Genomic DNA, 9,729 nt, shown 5'->3' with positions numbered 1-9,729 from the left:
AGTTGTTTTTTTGTTTTTTTTAGAATGGTTTTTATTTAAGAACTTAATTTTATTACTAGATAAAAATAACATTTCCTTTAGTATTCTCTTAAGTTTGACTTCTCTAAGTGGATGTCTTATAGGCACCCTTAGTAAATACTGCAATATTATCTACACAGCATCCTTGTCCTAGGAATTGCTCCCTCTCTTGACCTACGTGGTTTCTGTAGCAGCTGCAATGTTACTTTGTAACCCCAGACTCCTAAACACAGTCCATTCAACATGTAATGTGTACATGGCCAAAGCTATTCCAATTGGGGTCTTTCCTTAATATTTTGAAATTGGAACTAAAAAGAGAGAAGACATAGAGCTCCGTCTCTCCCTAGGTGACTTAATCTGATAGAGACAAGTAGAAAAAGAAGGAAAGAACTGCAGAGAACCAAGACTAGAGACAGGATAGAGTCTGGATGACACTGGTATCCCTTAATCTAGGCCAATAGCATACCTCTTCCCAGATTCCTTCAGTTGTCCCAGGGTCTCTGTGGATTCCTCATTGCTTAAGCTAACGAGAGACTCTGCCGTCTGTGTTGGGAGAAGAGCATCCTAACACTGTGCCTTCAACTATGTCTATAATTGAACTTACTGTTCCCACCACCCCAAACTACAGTCATGCATCGCTCAGCGACAGGCATAAGTTCTGAGAAATGCATCGTGAGGCAATGTCATTGTGTGAACATCATGCAACACACTAACACAAACCTAGATGGTATAGTTTACCACACACCTAGGCTACATGGTACAGCCATTATAATCTCACGGGACCACTGTCGTATTGTGGTCTGTCTTTGACAGGGATGCTGTTATGTGGCACATGACTGTACTCTGATTTCCTGTCTCTGTTTGTGCTGCCACTTGCTCTATAAACATAAAGTTTAGACACCTAAGAATCAGTTCTCCAACACCCACATTCACCCACTCATGAACACCTGTCAGCTTTAGCTCACAATTCACCTATCATCCCTCCTCTCCTTCCCCATCCCCCACCGCTACTGCCTTAACTCATGCTCTGGTTGTCTCTTGCAGAGACCATTTTGGTACCTCCAAAGTGGTGTTTCCACCTTTCCTCCGCAAGACTTCCAGACTTATCTTTGTACATACAAATCTGATCATATAACTCCTCCTCACCCCTCAAAGTGTGGTCCACCCAATGACCTGCACCAGGATCTGCCCATATGTTTTGCCAAAAGTGCCAATTACTAGACCCAATTCTGCCCAGATATATGAAATCAGAAGGAGCACTCCAACCAGATATCAGTAATTTTTACAAGCATCCTAGGTGATTTTTAGCACTGTTAAATTTTGAGAAAGAATAACCTACTCAGTAAAAGCCCAATGCTTTAATTTTTACTCGAATTTTTTCCAGTCATATTTTTGGTATCATCCAGTCACCTTATGTTCTAGGCCCATGGAATGCCCACTATTCACAAATAAATTATATTTTTATGTCTTTTAGTCTTTGCCCGTGCTTTTGTTCCACTGGTCTGAAATGTTTTTCTCTTCCGTTTCCAACTACTGGACATGGCTTGTTAATTGTATTCTTTATGCTCCCACGACTGCTGGTGGTTAAGTCTTCTATTGAAGAATACATTGTATCATACTTGTTTATGCGTCTCTCTTTCCATCAGGTTTTGAACTTCTTGAACCATGTCTTCTTCAACTCTGTTCCTTCAATATTTATTGCATTATCTGGAAAACAATAAACAGTCAATGAATATGTGTTGAATAAAATCTGAATTTTCCCCACAATTGTCCTTTTTTTTACTCCTTATTTTGATATGGTGCTACTATAGGCCAAGTACTGCAGAAAGGAATAGAATGCAGAAATGTAACCTTGTGGTGTGGCAAAGGACTGCCTGGCATGGTTCTAAGTAGCCCTCCCTGGGTTTAATGGAATACAAGCATTGGAGTTATATGTCATCCTAGAGGGTTCCTCATTCCAGATGGGCCATGTTGACCACCAAAGTTCACATGCATCTCTGTGGACAATCAGAGTAGCATATGTAAGCAACAGCATCCACTCACTCACTAATATTCTCATCTAGAGCATATCTATGTGTTTTAGTCCATTTTGTGTTGCTATAACAGAAATACCTGAGACTGGGTAATTATAAGGAAAAGAGGTTTATTTGGCTTACGATTTGGGGACAGCCGCATCTTGGCGCAGGCCTCAGACTGCTTCTACTCATGGCGGAAAAGTGGCAGGGAGCCGGCGGGTACAAGCAGATCACATGGCGAGAGGAAGCAAGAGAGAGAAGCAAGAGAGAGAGGACAACAAGTTTTTAAACAACAAGCTCTCATGGGAACGAATAGAGCGAGAACTCACTCATTACTCCCCCCACCGAGGGAGAGCATTAATCCATTCATAAGGGATCCGCCCCTGTGACTCAATCAGTTTCCAACACTGCCACATTGGGGATCAAATTTCCGCATGAGTTTTGGAGGGGACAACACATCCAAACTCCATCATTCCGCCCCTGGCCCCCCAAAACTCATGTCGCTCTCACATACAAAATACAATCATTCTATCCCAACAGTCCCCAAAGTCTTAGCTTGTTCCAGCACCAACCTAAAAGTCCAAAGTCCAAAGTCTCCTCTGAGACAAAAGCAAAAGTTCTTCCAGCTGTGAACCTGTAAAAGTCAAAACCAAATTTATCTACTGCCGGGATACAATGGTGGAACAGGCATGGGGTACACATTCCCATTCCAAAAGGGAATAGGCCACAAGAAAGGAAAAACAGGTCCCAAACAAGTCCGAAAGCCAGCAGGGCAGGCATTAAATCTCAAGGATGGTGAATCAGGTACCTTGATTCCATGTTCAACTGCCTCTGCACACTGGTGTGGGGGTTGGGTCCCCAAGTCCTTGGGCAGCTCTGCTCCTATGGCTTTCCTGGACTCGGGCCACACTTCACCTCTCCCAGGCTGATGTTCCACTCTGGTAGCTCCACAGGTCTGGGGTCTCCATGGCGGTCCCGCTCTCATGGCTCCACTAGGCATGGCCCTGTTGGGGTTTCTCTGCTGCAACTCTGACCCCACATTTCTGCTTGGCATTGCTCTAGCGAAGGCTGTCTACAGTGACTCTACCCCTGTGACAGATCTCTTCCTGGGCCCCCAGACTTTTCCATACATACTTTGAAATCTGGGTGGAGGCTCCCAAGCCTTCCCAGCTTTGGCATTCAGTGAGCCTGCAGATCTAACACAATGTGGGCGCCACCAAGGTTTCAGGCTTCTACTGTCCAGGGCTGCTGCAGGAACCACACTTGGGGCCGCTCCAGCCAGAGCAGCTGGGATGCAGGGAGCAAGTTCCCAAGGGCAGCTGTGCCAGGTCTGTCCTCCAGGATAACTCAGTCCTTCTAGGCCTCAGGGTCTGTGATGGGTGGGGCACCCTTCCAGACTTCTCAAATGCCTGTGGGGCTTTCCTCTCATTTTCTCGGCAATTAGCATCTGGCTGCCTCACCGCCAAGATAATGTCTTTAGCAACCAGTTTATCTGCTTCACCCTTGCATTGTTCACCTGCTCTTCGCTTCTTTCCCGCATGGCCAGGCTGCAAATTTTCCAAACCTTTATGCTTTGCTTCCCTTTTAAATTCTGGCTTTACATTATGCCTTTGCTGCCATAACTCAGAGTAGGCTGTTACAAGTAGCCATGCAGCTTCCTGAATACTTTGCTGCTTAGAAATTTCTTCAGCCAAATGCTCTGGTTTGCAACTCTTAAGTTTCAACTTCCACAAAGTCCAAGAGCATGGACACAATGCAGCAGGGTTCCTTGCTGTGGTGTAGCAAGGATTATCTTTTGTCCAATTCCCAATAAATTCCTCATTTCTGTTTGAGACCTCATCATCCGCATGGTCTTTACTGTCCACATTTCTATCAGAATTCTGCTCGCCACCACATAAGTCTCTAAGATATTCCAAACTTTCCCTTCGTCTTTTTCTCTTCTAAGTCCTCCAAACTCCTCCAGCCTTTGCCCATTACCCAGTTCCAAACCTGCATCCACATTTTCAGGTATCTGTATAGCAACACCCCACTCCTTGGTACCAATTTTGTGTTTTAGTCTGTTTTGTGTTGCTATAATAGAAATACCTGAGACTGAGTGATTTATACGGAAAAGAGGTTTATTTGGCTTATGATTCTGGGACACCTGCATCTAGAATGGGCCTCAGACTGCTTCTACTTATAGCAGAAAAGTGGCAGAGAGAGAGAAGGAGAGAAGGTGCCAGGGTCTTTTAAAGCAATGAGCTCTCACGGGAACTAATAGAGCGAGAGCTCACTCATTAATCTCCCCTCCCCCAAGGAGAGCATTAATCCATTCATGAGGGATCCACCCCCATGACTCAATAAGTTTCCAACACTGCCACATTGGGGATCAAATTTCCACATGAGTTTTGGAGGTGACAACACCTCCAAACTCCATCACTATGACACTGTCTTTTTATTGGTTCGGTAGTAAATCTCAGTGATATTAACTTCATGAACATTTGTTTCTTGAATTGGTCCAGGCAAATCTAGATATGCTCCTTATTTCTTGGCAGAAATCCAATACTGACTTGGTGAAGCAGAAAAAAGGAGGAGTAGGGAAACTATTTACATAAATGTATCAAGTATTAAAGTAATAAAGGGGTTAGGCTGGCTGCAACAGTCTTCAAATTTAGTAGGCACATTGATTTTTGGAAAATCTAAATATTCACACAATTAGTGATTTACACTTTCATCAGTTAGATAAATAACTTCAGGAAATTATAAATTTTTTTTATTCATATTGAAAATGTAAAACTATTTTTAATTGGACATTGTAATCATTTTGATTAGAAAATTTGCATTTGGAGTATTTCTGACAGTAGCTCATCAGATTAATATTGTACACACTTCAAGGGTGTTAATTATATAACTTAAAAAAGTGAATTACTTTGGATACTTAAAATGAAACTTGTTAATACTTGATATGCTAGTTATAAATATTTCTCATATAATCTTTTAAACAGACAGCCAGAGGTATTGTATAATATTGTATTATATTATACTAATTGCCATTAGTTAAAGCTCTTGTAATTATTTTTCCTTTGCAAAGTCTATAATTAATTGCTTTCATTAAAATTGGCCTGCTCTTTAATATGTTTACATTTTTAAGAATTTAGTAGGCAAACTTCTAGAAGTAATTTCTCACTGATGTTTAATGGTGCTACAGTTTGAATGAGTCCTCTCCAAAATTCATGTTGGAACTTAATTCTCATTATGGTTGTATTAGGCGGTGGGGCCTTTTGGGAAGTGATTGTCACGGGTGCTCAACCAACACAAATTGATTTGTGCCTTAGAAAAGAGCTGGAGAAAACTAGTTTAGGCCCTTTTTTCCTTTCCACTGCAAACCCCAGAGGACATATCAACAAGGTGCCATCTTGGTAGCAGAGAGAGCAGCCCTCACCAGATACCATACCTGCTGGCACCTTGATCTTGGGCTTCCCAGTCTTCAGAACTGTGAGAAATAAATTTCTACTGTCAATAAATTACCCAGTCTGTGGTATTTTGTTATAGCAGCACAAATGGACTAAGACATATGGTAAACTAGATTTGCCCAACTTTTAAAACTATATTTAAATACGTCTAATTTTAACACTTTTCTAGATTCATCTAGGTATATATAAAACTCTAGAGGTGTATTTTATGTATATGTGCTTGTCAAAACCACATGTTTTCACAATTTTAAATAAGGGTGTTTTAAGGCTATTATTAGCCTTCTTTGTATCTAACGAGGCAATAGTTTCAGGGTATAGGAGGTGCAGAACGATAAAGTTTTCTTTATCGTTCTGCACTTACTACATAACTACCATTCAGCATCTCCTATATATATATCATTCTGTACCTCTTATATATCTATTGCTCTGCAGCTCTGCGTATCTAATGAGGCAATAGTTTCAGGGTATAGGAGGTGCAGAACGATCAAGTTTTCTTTATCGTTCTGCACTTACTACATATCTACCATACAACACCTCCTATATAATCTATCATTCTGTACCTCCTATATATCTATTGCTTTGTACCTCCTTTATATCTATCATTCTGCACCTCCTATATATCTATTGCTCTGCAGCTCTGTGTGTCTAATGAGGCAATAGTTTCAGGGTATAGGAGGTGCAGAATGATAAAGTTTTCTCAGCTTTTTCCAACTTTCTGATTGAACTCATAACAAAAAGAAAGCAGTTCTTGCATTGCCAGTGTTCAGAGGTGACAGGCAAAAAGGATTCTTTGGGCCAGGAACTGATTGCTAGTTTCAGTGAAGACAGAATCTGTTCACTAAGGACTGTTCCTAAGCACTAATCTCTCACAGGTAGAGTAGGGCCCTTAAGACTTCTGTATCCACTCAGTTAAACACATCAGGGCAAGCTTCTCTCGTGCTACAGTTTTCCATACTTCACTCCCAAGCTTTTCCATAGAGTTACCCTCAACATTTCACAAGAATGGATGCGCAGCTTCTTCCACCTGGCAGTTTAATCCAAAGAAGCCCACCTCAAGATCAAAATTTGTCGTCTCCTGTTTCAACTTAAAAATATGTACAAATTTTGCAGTTTACTCTATACCACCACCACCACCACATTCATTTTCTAAATTAGAATTTCACAGGATCTATAAAGAAAAATCGTGATTTGTAATAATAATATGCTTATAATAAATAATAAAAAGTAATCTCACAGGATCTGACATTCTTTTTTTTTTTTCATTTTATTTTCTCGATATACATTGTGGCTGATTATTGCTCCCCATCACCAAAACCTCCCTCCCTTCTCCCTCCCCCCCTCCCCCCCAACAATGTCCTTTCGGTTTGCTTGTCGTATCAACTTCAAGTAATTGTGGTTGTTATATCTTCTTCCCCCCCCCACCAATAAGTGAGAACATGTGGTATTTCTCTTTCTCTGCCTGACTTGTTTCACTTAATATAATTCTCTCGAGGTCCATCCATGTTGTTGCAAATGGCAGTATTTCATTCGTTTTTATAGCTGAGTAGTATTCCATTGTGTAGATGTACCACATTTTCCGTATCCACTCATCTGATGATGGACATTTGGTCTGGTTCCAACTCTTGGCTATTGTAAAGAGTGCTGCGATGAATATTGGGGAACAGGTATACCTTCGACTTGATGATTTCCATTCCTCTGGGTATATTCCCAACAGTGGGATAGCTGGGTCGTATGGTAGATCTATCTGCAATTGTTTGAGGAACCTCCATACCATTTTCCATAAAGGCTGCACCATTTTGCAGTCCCACCAACAATGTATGAGAGTTCCTTTTTCTCCACAACCTCGCCAGCATTTATCGTTCACAGTCTTTTGGATTTTAGCCATCCTAACTGGGGTGAGGTGGTATCTCAGTGTGGTTTTGATTTGCATTTCCCGGATGTTGAGTGATGTTGAGCATTTTTTCATATGTCTGTTGGCCATTTGGATATCTTCCTTAGAGAAATGCCTACTTAGCTCTTTTGCCCATTTTTTAATTGGGTTGCTTGTTTTCTTCTTGTAAAGTTGTTTGAGTTCCTTATATATTCTGGATATTAATCCTTTGTCAGATGTATATTTTGCAAATATTTTCTCCCACTCTGTTGGTTGTCTTTTAACTCTGTTAATTGTTTCTTTTGCTGTGCAGAAGCTTTTTAGTTTGATATAATCCCATTTGTTTATTTTTCCTTTCATTGCCCGTGCTTTTGGGGTCGTGTTCATGAAGTCTGTGTCCAGTCCTATTTCCTGAAGTGTTTCTCCTATATTTTCTTTAAGAAGTTTTATTGTTTCAGGGTGTATATTTAAATCCTTAATCCATTTTGAGTTGATTTTAGTATACGGTGAGAGGTATGGATCTAGTTTCATTCTCCTGCATATGGATATCCAGTTATCCCAGCACCATTTGCTGAAGAGGCAGTCCCTTCCCCAGTGAATAGGCTTGGTGCCTTTGTCAAAGATCAGATGGCAGTAAGTGCGTGGGTTGATTTCTGGATTCTCTATTCTATTCCATTGGTCAGTGTGTCTGTTTTTATGCCAGTACCATACGTTTTGGTTATTATAGCTTTGTAGTATAGCTTAAAGTCAGGTAGTGTTATGCCTCCAGCTTTGTTTTTTTTGCTCAGCATTGCTTTGGCTATGCGTGGTCTTTTATTGTTCCATATAAATGACTGGATAGTTTTTTCCATTTCTGAGAAAAATGTCTTTGGAATTTTGACGGGGATTGCATTGAATTTGTATATCACTTTGGATAGTATGGACATTTTCACTATGTTGATTCTTCCAATCCAAGAGCATGGGATATCTTTCCATCTTCTTGTATCCTCTCTAATTTCTCTCAGCAGTGGTTTGTAGTTCTCATTATAGAGATTTTCCACCTCCTTGGTTAACTCAATTCCTAAGTATTTTATTTTTTTGGTGGCTATTGTAAATGGGCAGGCTTTCTTGATTTCTCCTTCTGCATGTTCACTATTGGAAAAAAGAAATGCTACTGATTTTTGTGTGTTGATTTTGTATCCTGCTACTGTGCTGAAATCATTTATCAATTCCAGCAGTTTTTTGTAGAGGTTTTAGGCTGTTCGATATATAGGATCATGTCATCTGCAAACAGGGACAGTTTGACTTCATCTTTTCCAATCTGGATGCCCTTTATTTCCTTCTCTTCTCTGATTGCTCTGGCTAGTACTTCCAATACTATGTTGAATAGGAGTGGTGAGAGTGGGCATCCTTGTCTAGTTCCTGTTCTTAAAGGAAAAGCTTTCAGCTTTTCCCCATTCAGGATGATATTCGCAGTGGGTTTGGCATATATGGCTTTAATTATGTTGAGATACTTTCTGTCTATACCTAACTTATAGAGGGTCTTTGTCATGAATGAGTGCTGAACTCTATCAAATGCTTTTTCAGCATCTATAGAGATGATCATATGGTCCTTGTGTTTGAGTTTATTAATATGGTGTATCACATTTATTGATTTGCGTATGTTGAACCAACCTTGCGTCCCTGGGATGAATCCCACTTGATCATGATGAATAATTTTTCGTATGTGTTGCTGTATTCTGTTTGCTAGTATTTTAGTGAGGATTTTTGCATCTATATTCATCAAGGATATCGGCCTGTAGTTTTCTTTTTTGGTTATATCTTTACCTGGTTTTGGTATCAGGATGATGTTTGCTTCATAGAATGAGTTTGGGAGATTTGCGTCCGTTTCAATCTTTTGGAATAGTTTGTAAAGAATTGGTGTCAATTCCTCTTTGCATATTTGGTAAAATTCTGCTGTGAATCCATCTGGTCCTGGGCTTTTCTTTGTTGGGAGACTTCTGATAACAGCTTCAATCTCCTTTCATGTTATTGGTCTGTTCAAATTTTCTACGTCTTCATGGTTCAATTTTGGGAGCTTGTGTGTGTCCAGAAATTTATCCATTTCCTCCAGATTTTCAAATTTGTTGGCGTATAGTTGTTTATAGTAGTCTCGAATGATTCCTTGTATTTCAGATGAATCAGTTGTAATATCACCTTTTTCATTTCTAATTTTTGTTATTTGAGTCTTCTCTCTTCTTTTTTTTTGTTAGCCATGCTAATGGTTTGTCAATTTTATTTACCTTTTCAAAAAACCAACTTTTTGATTCGTTGATCTTTTGAATTGTTTTTTGGTTTTCAATTTCATTCAGTTCTGCTCTGATCTTAATGATTTCTTTCCGTCTGCTAACTTTAG

Source organism: Cynocephalus volans, chromosome 12 (assembly GCF_027409185.1).
Source record: "Cynocephalus volans isolate mCynVol1 chromosome 12, mCynVol1.pri, whole genome shotgun sequence".
Taxonomy (NCBI): Eukaryota; Metazoa; Chordata; class Mammalia; order Dermoptera; family Cynocephalidae; genus Cynocephalus; species Cynocephalus volans.
This window is presented reverse-complemented; position numbering follows the sequence as displayed.